Source organism: Macaca thibetana, chromosome 2 (assembly GCF_024542745.1).
Source record: "Macaca thibetana thibetana isolate TM-01 chromosome 2, ASM2454274v1, whole genome shotgun sequence".
Lineage (NCBI taxonomy): Eukaryota > Metazoa > Chordata > Mammalia > Primates > Cercopithecidae > Macaca > Macaca thibetana.
This window is the reverse complement of record NC_065579.1, coordinates 38,776,275-38,789,307: the sequence shown is the minus strand read 5'-3', so window position 1 is coordinate 38,789,307 and position 13,033 is coordinate 38,776,275. Positions and strand designations below refer to the sequence as shown.

Sequence of the window (13,033 nt, the reverse complement as noted above, 5' to 3'; positions counted from 1 at the left end):
CTGGCTAAATTTTTTGTATTTTTAGTAGAGACGGGGTTTCACCGTGTTAGCCAGGATGGTCTCGATCTCCTGATTTCGTGATCCGCCCACCTCAGTCTCCCAAAGTGCTGGGATTACAGGCGTGAGCCACGGCACCCAGCCAGTTTTTGTATTTTTTATAGATACGGCATTTCACCACATTGGCCAGGGTAGTCTCAAACTCCTGGCCTCAAGTGATTCACCCACCTTGGGTGTGATTACAGGTGTGAGCCACAGTACCCTGTAATGGAAGAACGTTTTAGAAAGAAAGATGTGATGAATGATAGGAAGTTTTTTTAGAACAGTTAAGAATAAGGGTTGGCCGGGCGCGGTGGCTCAATCCTGTAATCCCAGCACTTTGGGAGGCCGAGACGGGCGGATCACGAGGTCAGGAGATCGAAACCATCCTGGCTAACACGGTGAAACCCCGTCTCTATTAAGAAATACAAAAAACTAGCCGGGCGAGGTGGGGGGGCGCCTGTAGTCCCAGCTACTCGGGAGGCTGAGGCCGGAGAATGGCGTGAACCCGGGAGGCGGAGCTTGCAGTGAGCTGAGATCTGGCCACTGCACTCCAGCCTGGGAGACAGAGCGAGACTCCGTCTCAAAAAAAAAAAAAAAAAAAAAAAAAAAAAAAAAAAAAAAAAAAAAGAATAAGGGTTAAGATTTGGTAAAGTAGGTTGATATTGTTGAATGGTACCTTTCCTCTGTTCCACAATTGGTGCTTTGGGCCTATAACTGCAGACAATTAAGCTCTAAGAATCCTCAACTGTTGCAAACACCTTCTTCAGGACTAAGAAGCAACAAAACCAGCCCTGCCATCACCTGCCACCACCTGAACACTCTTCCTCGTTCATAGAAAAACAGAGAAGAAGTGGAGCATCAGAGTCCAGCCTTCTGGTTGTGCATTTATGACCAGAGGCTTCTTGTTCCCCTCCCAAGGACGCTGTGCTTTTCCTCTATTTCCAATGCCAGTGGGATTGGAGGTGCAGGAGAGCAGGAAGGGAAAACTGATTTCCTGATTGAATGTATTCTTGGGCTGAGAACTGGATCTGAGCAAAGGAAAAGGAACCGGAGATGGCAGATGGGGGTTGGAGGTGGGCTGTGGAGAAAACTAAACTCCCACTGTAGCAAGGATGAGTGTGTCCTGTTCTGGGGGCCCTGAGAAAAATAGCTGGGATTTGAGCCATCTTGGCAATACTCCTCATAGGGAGGTATCACCAGGCAAGGAGGTCCTAGAAGCAAGAAGCTGTGATTGAATGCTGGGAGTATGAATGAAAGAGTCTCTGGAAGTGGTTAAGGCAGAGATATTCTTCCATATCATGGGACTGTGCAGTGGAGTGGACACATGGAAGTGGTCTAGAAAAATGCAAACATGCACCCCAAGAGAGACCCTGCACTTGGTTGCCCTCTACTCAGAACTTCAGTTGACAGTTGATCAGAGAAACAGTAGCAACCATCAGAAACAGAACTGCAATCCTTCCCCGTTGGACAGATGCATGTCCAGGTCCACTCTGAACATTTGCAGGGCCCAGGGCATGAGTACAAATGGTGACCTACATACCATATGTCTAAATATTTGCACATTATCGATTAAACTAACACACTTTTAAATAAAATAGGTTTATCCTCCTGCTTTGATAAATATATTTTCAAGGCCGGGCACGGTGGCTCATGCCTGTAATCCCAGCACCTTTGGAGGCTGAGGTGGATGGATCATTTAAGATCAAGAGTTAGAGACCAGCCTGGCCAATATGGTGAAAACCCCATCTCTACTAAAAATGTGAAAATTAGTTGGGCATGGTGGCGCAGGGCTGTAATCCCAGCTACTCGGGAGGCTGAGGCAGGAGACTCGCTCGAGCCTCAGAGGCAGAGGTTGCAGTGAGCTGAGATTTCACCACTGCAGTCCAGCCAGGGTGACAGAGCAAGAGTCTGCCTCAAAAAAAAAAAACAAAAAAACACAAACAAATAAATATAGTTTCAAAACAATATGGAAGGCCAAGAAAACCCCATCTCTACTAAAAATGTGAAAATTAGCAATTTTAGAAATCCCCTTGGAGTTTCTTTCCCTTCCTTCCTTCAGTTTCTTTCCTTCCTTCCCTCCAGCCAGGGTCTCAAGAGTCTTCAAAAACAAAAACAAAAAAACACAAACAAATAAATATAGTTTCAAAACAATATGGAAGGCCAAGTTTGAATTTAGAATTTTAGAATTCCTTGGAGTTTCTTTCCCTTCCTTCCTTCTTTCTTTCCTTCCTTCCCTCCTTCTCTCTTTTCTTTTCCTTCCTTTCTCTCTCTTTCTTTCTTTCTTTCTTTCTTTCTTTCTTTCTTTTCTTTTCTTCTTTCTTTTCTTTCTTTTTCTTTCTTCTTCCCTCCCTCCCTCTCTCTCTCCCTCCTTCCCTCCTTCCTTCTTTCCTTCTTTTTTTTTTGATGGTGTCTCACTCTGCTGCCCCAGGGGCTGGAGTGCAGTGGTGAGATCTCAGCTCACTGCAACCTCTGCCTCCCGGGTTCAAGTGATTCTCCTGCCTCAGCCTCCCAAGTAGCTGGGACTACAGGTGCATGCCACAATGCCCGGCTAATTTTTGTATTTTTAGTATTTTGTATTTTTAGTAGAGGTTTCACCATGTTGGCCAGGCTGGTTTCGAACTCCCGACTTCATGATCCACCTGCCTCGGCCTCCCAAAGTGCTGGGATTACAGGCATGAACCACCTCACCCAGCCTGATTCTTGGAGTTTCACACCAGAATGCAGCAGCACAGGTAGAATTGGTCCCCCACCCATGGCTGCTGGCCCACCTCCTTTCTCTTCCTACCCTTGGCTCTTTCTCGTATGTTAAGGATCCTAACATGTACATCCCAACCCAAACATATAATCTCTATTACCAGTGCTGTTCCTTCTTAGGCTCTGGGGCAAATTTCCTTGGCTCTGTGAACCCCTCTACCTGGCAGATGGGGAAGCATGGCCAGAGTTGCCTCTTCTAGTCTGGGTCTGAGAGCACCACTGCCCTTCTCCTGTTTTCTCTTCTGTTTCACCAGCACACCAGAGAAGCTAGATCTTGAAGAGTGTGGGGGAAAGGAAGAGTTGAGATTTTTAAATATTTTAAAGTGTTTAGTTTGTGGCAGAAATTGCTAGTTGCCTCCCAAAGTCTATTCTCTTCTTGTTCCTTAATAACAGAACTTCTGACTGGGTGTGGTGGCTCACGCCTGTAATCCCAGCACTTTGGGAGGCTGAGGTGGGTGGATCACGAGGTCAGGAGTTCGAGACCAGCCTGGCCAACATGGTGAAACCCTGCCTACTAAAAATACAAAAATTAGCCGGGCGTCGTGGCGGACATCTGTAATCCCAGCTACTCGGGAGGCTGAGGCAGAGAATTGCTTGAACCTGGGAGGCAGAGGTTGCAGTGAGCTCAGATCATGCCACTGCACTCCAGCCTGGGCAACAGAGCAAGACTCTGTCTCAAAAACAAAACAAAACAAAACAACAACAATAAAACGTGAATTTGTCATGTTCACAAACCCACTAAAAGATTACTTTTCTGATTCCCTTCCAACTGGGCATGGCAATGTGACTAAATTGTGGCCAAAGAAATGTAAGAAAAGTGTTATGTGGGCTGCTTAAAACTGGAGGCTGGTTAGAAGGTGCTGACTCAGTTGGGAGGTGGGCCCTTGTGTTCCCCTTTTGCCTTGCTGTTAGCTGAAATGTGAAATGCTGAAGCTTCAGGAGCCATTTTGGACTATTAGATAACCTTGAAGGTAGAAGGTATATATTTGGATGGTAGAGTATGAAGACAGAGCCTGGATCCCTGATGACAGTGGAACTGCCATACTAACTGTGCATGGCTTTCTTCCAGACTTTCTTTTTTACATAGAATAAGCCAATTTCTATTTTGCTTTAGCATTGTTATTTTAGGTTCTCTCTGAATTCAGCTAAATCCAATCCTGATTCAAAGTTTTAAATTAGACTACATTTTATTAACTAAAAATAACCAAAGTTATGGAATCTGCCCAAGATATAACATAGGGACAAGAAAGGGCAATTTAATATAGCAATGTTCAAAATAGTGATTGGATAATTTTAAAAAGTCAAGCATTAGGGGCCCTCTGTGGTTTATTTTTATTTTTTTTAACTGAGGTGGGGTTTTGCCTTGTTGCCCAGTCTGATCTCGAACTCCTGGGCTCAAGGGATCCACCCACGTAGACCTCCCAAAGTGCTAGGAGGTTGTGTCACCCACCCGCCAAGCTCCACTGATCCCAGTTCCTCTGTAGTGTGGAAGAATATAGTTTCAGTAGAGATGTGGGGAGAGAAATCTGATTTTAAGAGACTAAGAAATAGTTAATTAAAAATCAAAATAAGGTTTAATTCTTCCAAAAGATTGACAGATTAAAAAACGAGAGAGATGTGGACTGAAGGATGGATTTGGAAGCATACAGGATAGCTGGGCAGAACTGGGTAAGATAGCAGTGGGGGGCAGAAGGCTGAAGAAGTAAGACCTGGAAAGTGTCTATGCTCACCACTACACCACCGATGCTGAAGAAGTAGGACTTGGGAAAACCATGGATCAAATTCCTGGAGGAAACTAGAAACAGAGAGAAGAATGACAGGATGGGGAATTACGGAATATTTTGATGTAGAAAAGAAGATCTTTATTTTCTCCTTGGAGGTAAAGATAGAGGTAAAGTCCTCTGCTAAGAATTGGAAGGCGGCTGGGTGCAGTGGCTCACCCCTGTAATCCCAACACTTTGGGAGGCCAAGGTGGGCAGATCACCTGAGGTCAGGAGCTCAAGACCAGCCTGGCCAATACAGTGAAACCCCATCTGTACTAAAATTAGAAAAAAATTGGCCGGGCGCGGTGGCTCAAGCCTATAATCCCAGCACTTTGGGAGGCCGAGACGGGCGGATCATGAGGTCAGGAGATCGAGACCATCCTGGCTAACACGGTGAAACCCCGTCTCTACTAAAAATACAAGAAAATTAGCCGGGCGAGGTGGCGGGCGCCTGTAGTCCCAGCTACTCGGGAGGCTGAGGCAGGAGAATGGCGTGAACCCGGGGGAGCGGAGCTTGCAGTGAGCCGAGATCGCGCCACTGCACTCCAGCCTGGGGCACAGAGCAAGACTCCGTGTCAAAAAAAAAGAAAAAAATTAGCCAGGAGTGGTAGCGTGTGCCTGTAATCCCAGCTACCCAGGAGGCTGAGGTAGGAGAATTGCTGGAACCCAGGAGGCAGAGGCGCAGTAAGCCGATATTGTGTCACTGTACTCCAACCTGGGTGACAGACCAAGACTCTGTCTCAAAAAATTAAAAAAAAGAAAAGAATTGGAAGGCAAGGTGAGGTGGGGGTTCAAAGACGTGGGGATGGGCCAGGCACGGTGGCTAAGCCACCACTCCCAAAGTGCACCACACCAGCACTTTGGGAGGCCAAGGTGGGCGGATCACGAGGTCAGGAGATCAAGACCATCCTGGCCAGCATGGTGAAACCCTGTCTCTACTAAAAATACAAAAGTTAGCTGGGCATGGTGGCATGTGCCTGTATTCCCAGCTACTCTGGAGGCGGAGGCAGGACAATTGCTTGAGCCCGGGATGTAGAGGTTGGAGTGAGCCAAGATTGTGCCCCTGCACTCCAGCCTGGCAACAGAGCAAGACTTCGTCTAAAAAAAAAAAAAAAAAAAAAAAAAAAAAAAAAAAAAAAAAAAAAAAAAAAAAAAGTGGGGATGTGGAAAAGGTTCAGGAAAGCTCCACAGCACAGTTAAGGACTATAATCTTCAAATGAGACTTCAATGGTAAAAGAAGTTACCATTTGGGATGCCTATTGTCTGCTGGTTATTATGCTAAATTATTTACACACATTACCTCACTGAAAATGAAACATCTTTCCAGTTTGCTGCCTACCTGTCCTTCTGATTCTCTTTTGTGGGATCCTTTCCCTCTGTACTTTGTTTAAATATTGGTGGTCATCACAACTTCATTCTTAGCATTCTTATCTTCTTACTCCTCCTGGGTAATTTCTATCACTCTCATAGTTTCTATTGCCATATGCTGCTGACTCCCAAGTCTATACCTTCAAACCAGATCCCTCTCCCCTGTACCCAGGATGCCAGATTCATTTATCTAACTGCCTACTAGACATTTAATTTGGATGTCCCATAGCCACTTCAGACTGTACATGTCCAAAACCTATGTTCATAATTTCCCTCCAAACCTATTTTTCCTAATGAATTCCCTCCCTTTGTGAATTTATAGGATAGTGTTAAGAGTAGGGATTCTGGGCCGGGCGCGGTGGCTCAAGCCTGTAATCCCAGCACTTTGGGAGGCCGAGACGGGCGGATCACGAGGTCAGGAGATCGAGACCATCCTGGCTAACACGGTGAAACCCCGTCTCTACTAAAAAATACAGAAAACTAGCCGGGCGCGGTGGCGGGCGCCTGTAGTCCCAACTACTTGGGAGGCTGAGGCAGGAGAATGGCGTGAACCCGGGAGGCGGAGCTTGCAGTGAGCTGAGATCTGGCCACTGCACTCCAGCCTGGGCGACAGAGCGAGACTCCGTCTCAAAAAAAAAAAAAAAAAAAAAAAAAAGAGTAGGGATTCTGGAATCACATTGCCTGGATTCAGTTCTTACATTAGCTGTGTGAACTTGAACAAATTATTAGACCCGTGTGCCTCAGTTTCCTCATGTGTGAAATGGGGATAATAATAATAGTACTTATTTCATAGGGTTGTTGAGCATATTAAATGAGTTAATATATTTAATTTTTTTTTAGACAGGATCTCACTCTGTTGCCCAGGCTGAAGCTCAGTGGCATGATCATGGCTCACTGTAGCCTTGAACTTTCAGGCTCAGGTGATCCTCCCACCTCAGCCTCCTAAGTAGCTGGGACTACCAGTTTGTGCCACCATGCCCAGATAATTTTTTTTTTTTTTTGAGACTGAGTTTTGCTCTTGTTGCCCAGGCTGGAGTCAGTGCAATGGCACAATCTCAACTCACTGCAGCCTCCACCTCCCAGGTTCAAGCAATTTTCCTGCCTCGGCCTCCCGAGTAGCTGGGATTACAGGTGCCCGCCACCACACCTCGCCAATTTTTGTATTTTTAGTAGAAATGGGGTTTCACCATGTTGGCCAGGCTGGTCTCGAACTTCTGACCTCAAGTGATCCACCCACTTTGGCCTCCCAGAGTGCTGGGATTACAGGCATGAGCCACTATGCCCAGTCCCCAGCTAATTTTTTTGTATTTTTTTGTAGAGATAGGGTTTCACCATGTTGCCCAGGCTGGTCTTGAACTCCTGGACTCAAGTGATCCGCTCACCTTGGGTTCCCAAAGTACTGGCATTACAGGCATGAGTCACTGTGCCTGGCTTCAAGGTATTATTATCTCCATTTTATAGATAAGAAAACTAAGGCTCAGAGAACTTGAATAATTTTTCCCAAATCTACACAGTAAATATCGAAATAAAGCTTTGTTCATGCTATTCCACTGCCCCATGCTACCTCTTAAAGCTCAGGAATAACAAGGGCTCAAAAAGTCTAGCTTGTTCAACTTCAGGTTAGAAATCTTCATTCCGGCTGGGCACAGTGGCTCACACCTGTAATCCTAGCCCTTTGGGAGCCCAAAGTGGGCAGATTGCTTGAGCTCAGGATTTCAAGACCAGCCTGGGCAACATGGCAAAACTCTGTGTCTATCAAAAATACAAAAATTAGTCACAGTGGCATGTGCCTGTGTTCTCAGCCACTTGAGAGGCTGAGGCGGGGAGGATCCATTGAACCTGGGAGATTGAGGCTGCAGTGAGACTGATGGTGCCACTGCACTCCAGCCTGGGTGACAGAGCAAGATCCTGTCTCAAAAACAAACAAACACCTCATTCCTAGCTTAGTCTGTCTTGGAATTGCAAAGACCATTTTTAAACCTCTATTGTCGGCCTGGTCGCGGTGGCTCAAGCCTGTAATCCCAGCACTTTGGGAGGCCGAGACGGGCGGATCACGAGGTCAGGAGATCGAGACCATCCTGGCTAACATGGTGAAACCCCGTCTCTACTAAAAAATACAAAAAACTAGCCGGGCGAGGTGGCGGGCGCCTGTAGTCCTGGCTACTCGGGAGGCTGAGCCAGGAGAATGGCGTAAAAACCCGGGAGGCAGAGCTTGCAGTGAGCTGAGATCTGGCCACTGCACTCCAGCCTGGGCGACACAGCGAGACTCCGTCTCAAAAAAAAAACAACAAAAAAAAACCTCTATTGTCTAAGACCCTATGGTTAGATATCTTTGGAAATCCTGTTTTATCTTAGAGATGTACCCTTTTAAAAACACTCCTGCGATCTTTTTTTTTTTTTCCCTGAGAGGGAGTCTCGCTCTATCACCCAGAGTGGAGTGCAGTGGCGCAATCTTGGCTCCCGGGTTCACGCCATTCTTCTGCCTCAGCCTCCCAAGTAGCTGGGACTACAGGCGCCTGCCACCACATCCGGCTAATTTTTTTTGTATTTTTAGTAGAGACAGGGTTTCACCGTGTTAGCCAGGATGGTCTTGATTTCCTGACCTTGTGATCCGCCCGCCTTGGCCTCCCAAAGTGCTGGGATTACAGGCATGAGTTATCTTTTTTAACGTCCTTAATCAATTCCCTCTCTCCTTTAGACATAGCAGCAATACCAAACTTTTCATCACTCACTTGATGGACTCTTTCTCACTACCTTCTCTAATAGTGAAATGTTAAAACAGTCAAATTTAGGGCTTCTTTAGTCCTACCTGCTTAACTCAACCTGCTTGACCAGAGGACTATCTTAAACATGTAGTGCAGAGCCCTGGTGAGGAAGGTGGTGACAATGAAACTCTGCAACCTGCAGGTAGTACCATAGGCTATGTAAAACAGGTGGGAGGTGTGTATGAAAACTGTCCTAAGACAGAGAGGGATTCTTAGATAATGAGAAATAGACAACCCCCAGGGAAAAATAGGCTGTATTCCAAAAATTCAATTTTAAATTGACTGTTTGGAATGCAGAACACATTTTCCCTTAGAAACAATGCCATGAATAATTGTAGTTATTTTTCTCAAGAAAGTCCACACAAGCTTGTTTAACTCATATTGTAACAGAAATATCTGCTAAGACATTTTAGATTTGTGTCAAGTAGATCCCCAAATCCTTACTACTCTGAATTATAAATTAGCCGTGTACATAGCTGCCACCCCAACTAGACTGTGAACTCTTTGAGGGCTAGAAACTGTTGAATTATTCATTTTTGTATTCTGAATGCCTGGCATATAACTGGCAATAAACGTTGGTTGCATAAATGAATGGACAAACTTAATAGGCATTTGAATAGTGTTGAAAGTGTCTTGGGGAATAAAAACAGTAACATTTAGTGGGTCCCTTAATGTGTTTGGCGCTATCTTAGGTAGATGACCAATAAAGCAAGCTGCTTTGTTAAGGCTGGAGTTAGAGGTGAAGAAGATAAAAACAATTTTAATATTTGAGGTGTAAAATAAATGAGTGCTTGACTTGCTAAATACATGTTTTTGGATTAAATCAATGGAGAGATACATTGATTTGGAAAACGTTATGGAAAATATATCAGCAGGAATTGCTTGGAGGGGGAAGGGAAGTGGTTCTTGGGAGCTCTAGGACTGAGGAGGGGAGAGCTATGACCACAGCTAAGAGCCCAGGATGGAAGAGGAAGTTTGGTAATGGTCAGAAAGGAATGATCAGGAAAGAACAGAAGTATCAGTCTGAATTAGATCCCAGTTTAATTTCATGTGGTTTACTGCTCCCTATAAAGAAGTACTACTCTGGCCAATCTCTGAAGATTTTTCATGAGTTTAGATTATGCTATTTTCACTTTCCCATAGATCGTGGTTAATTAGATTTATTGGTTTCCACAATGACAGTAGATTAAGCATTTGTGGCTTTTGCTTTGTTTTTGAGGCAGGGTCTCACTCTCACCCGGGTTGGAGTGTAGTGGTGCTATGTCAGCTCACCACAACCTCCTCCTCCCAGGCTCAAGCAATCCTCCCACCTCAGCCTTCTAGGTAGCTGGGACCACAAACATTTCTCCATGCCTATTGTGCACCACACACTATACTAGTGACTTTACTTATATTGTCACACTAATCATTTTAACAATTATTGAATTCCTATTATATGTCAGACCTTATGCTAAGCAATGAGGATAAGAGGCAAAGAGGGAGAAAACTCTGACCTTCTAAGAGTTATAGAAATATAACGCGGAGGAAACAGGGCTAAACCAACAACTGCAACATAGTGTGGTAGTGCAACAAAAGAGTTAAGCATGCTTTTTATCAACTTGGACCCGGCAGAATGGCTTCCGCAAAGAAGGGTGGCGAGAAGAAAAAGGGCCGTTCTGCCATCAAAGAGGTAGTGACCTGAGCATACACCATCGACATTCACAACCGCATCTATGGAGTGGGCTTCCAGAAGTGTGCCCCTAGGGCACTCAAAGAGATTCAGAAATTTGCCATGAAGGAGACGGGAACTCCAGATGTGCGCATTGATACCAGGCTCAACAAAGCTGTCTGGGTCAAAGGAACAAGGAATGTCCCATACTGAATCTGTGTGCTGTTGTCCAGAAAACGTAATGAGGGTGAAGATTTACCGAATAATTTCTATACTTTGGTTACCTATGTACCTGTTATCACCTTCAAAAATCTATAGACTGTCAACATGGATGAGAACTAATCGCTGATCGTCAAATACATCAAATAAAGTTATAAAACTGCCTTCAAAAAAGAAAAAAAGGTAAGCACTTGGCAATATTGGAGAACAGAAGAGGGAAGCTTTAATTCAAAATGGGTATACAGACAATAAGAAAAACAAGTATTTTCAGGCCGGGCGCGGTGGCTCAAGCCTGTAATCCCAGCACTTTGGGAGGCCGAGACGGGCGGATCACGAGGTCAGGAGATCGAGACCATCCTGGCTAACACAGTGAAACCCCGTCTCTACTAAAAAAATACAAAAAACTAGCCGGGCGCGGTGACGGGCGCCTGTGGTCCCAGCTACTCCGGAGGCTGAGGCAGGAGAATGGCGTAAACCCGGGAGGCGGAGCTTGCAGTGAGCTGAGATCCGGCCACTGCACTCCAGCCTGGGCGACAGAGCGAGACTCCGTCTCAAAAAAAAAAAAAAAAAAAAAAAAAAAAAAAAGAAAAACAAGTATTTGCCACAATCCCACTATACAGAAAAAAATAATATTTTGGTGTATGTCTTTACAGTCATCTTTTTATAATACATGGATATTTAGTTTTTCCAAAATGGTTCTGTTAATCAGGGTTTAAAAAAATTAATATATTATGAATATCTTCTTCTGTCAATAAATACATTTTTATATCATTTTAATTTTTTACATCATTCCTAATAGCTATATAATATTCTACTACATAGATATATCCATAATATAGGTTGTTTTCAATCTGGAAGTTTGGATCGGTTCTACTTTTTAAAATAGTATAAACAACTGCAATGACTATTATATAAAAATCTCTGACCGGGCGCTGTGGCTCACGCCTGTAATCCCAGCACTTTGGGAGGCCAAGATGGACGGATCACGAGGTAAGCAGATCGAGACCATCCTGGCTAACACGGTGAAACCCTGTCTCTACTAAAAATACAAAAAATTAGCCGGGCATGGTGGCAGGCATCTGTAGTCCCAGCTACTCGGGAGTCTGAGACAGAATTGCTTGAACTCGGGAGGCAAAGGTTGCAGAGAGCAGAGATCGCGCCGCTGCACTCCAGCCTGGTGGCACAGCGAGACTCTGTCTCAAAAAAAAAAAAAAAAGAAAAATCAGATTGGACATCATCACCCTCATTTCCCAGATCACATGGATTTTTGTGGAATGCTTTATTTTGGTCACAGCACCAGCAAAAACCCAGTTTTGCAAAGATATAACCTCATTGAAAGGAATGTAAGGTGATCTAATGTTGAAACTGTAATTTTTACAGTACCCAACAAATGTCAAATATTTTCCTCACAAGGTTGAAATATCATCCGGCTTCTCTATGAGTTCTTTGTGGCACCTGGGGGTACATTGGTGCACTCTTTGGGAACCAGAGATCTAAGACAATAATCTAGGATTGTGAAGAGATTTTTAGGTGTTTGTTTTACAGGTTTGAACCACCGTGCCTGGCCTACTTTTTCAAATAGCTACCAAGTTAGGGCATAAATACTCATTAAGTTGTTTGGACCTAACTACTTAAAAAACTCTTTCAGGCCAGGCATGGTAGCTCATGGTTGTAATCCCAGCACTTTGGGAGGCCGAGGCGGGCAGATCACCTGAGGTCAGGTGTTTGAGATCAGCCTGGCCAACATGAAACCCCCTCTCTACTAAAAATACAAAAATTAGCTGGGTGTGGTGGTGGGTACCTGTGATCCCAGCTATTGGGAGGCTGAGGCAGGAGAATCGCTTGAACCCGAAAGGTGGAGGTTGCAGTGAGCCGAGATCGCGCAATTGCACTCCAGCCTGGGCGACAGAACTAGCTTCCATCTCAAAAACAAACAAATAAACAAACAGGCAAAAAACCCCAAAACAAAACAAAACACAAACTATTTCATATTTCTTTTGGCCTAAAAGTGTGGTGAAAAACTACTGAGATGCTAAAGGCACCATGAACCAAGAAAGTTTGGGAATCTGTAACTTAGGATCAATTAGAGACTTATGTGGAACTGCTAGTTTTGAGGCTCTGCAAACTTTACAACCTTTCAATATTACCAGTTGTCCTTCAGAAATATTCCATCAATTTATACACCCAGTAGCAGGTTAATTTTCTCTTACTTCATATGGTGACCCTTGAACTAAATGAGTCCAGAGGGGTTGACTTGAATGAGAAACCATGACTGAAAAATTTTACTGAGTTGTGTAATTGATACAAAAAGGAGTAAGAAAGGACCTCTGACCTAAAAGTCAGAGCCTGTTTTACTAGACTCTGGTACAGGGCTTTGCTAGAGCAGGGGCTCAGTAAACACATGTTGATGAAATGAAAAGAACTCCATTCACAAGAGTTTCCAAGGCAAGACTGAAAACAACATAAGGTTATAGTGA

At 44.5% G+C, this 13,033-nt stretch overlaps 1 protein-coding gene and 1 pseudogene across 1 annotated transcript in view; one reads left to right on the top strand and one right to left on the bottom strand.

Moving 5' to 3' along the window:
- The window catches only part of PCCB (propionyl-CoA carboxylase subunit beta), a 1,054,487-nt gene that overhangs the window by 123,075 nt on the left and 918,379 nt on the right, over positions 1 to 13,033 (bottom strand). The window lies entirely within an intron of this gene.
- Positions 10,293 to 10,679, top strand: LOC126948165 (60S ribosomal protein L31-like; annotated as a pseudogene).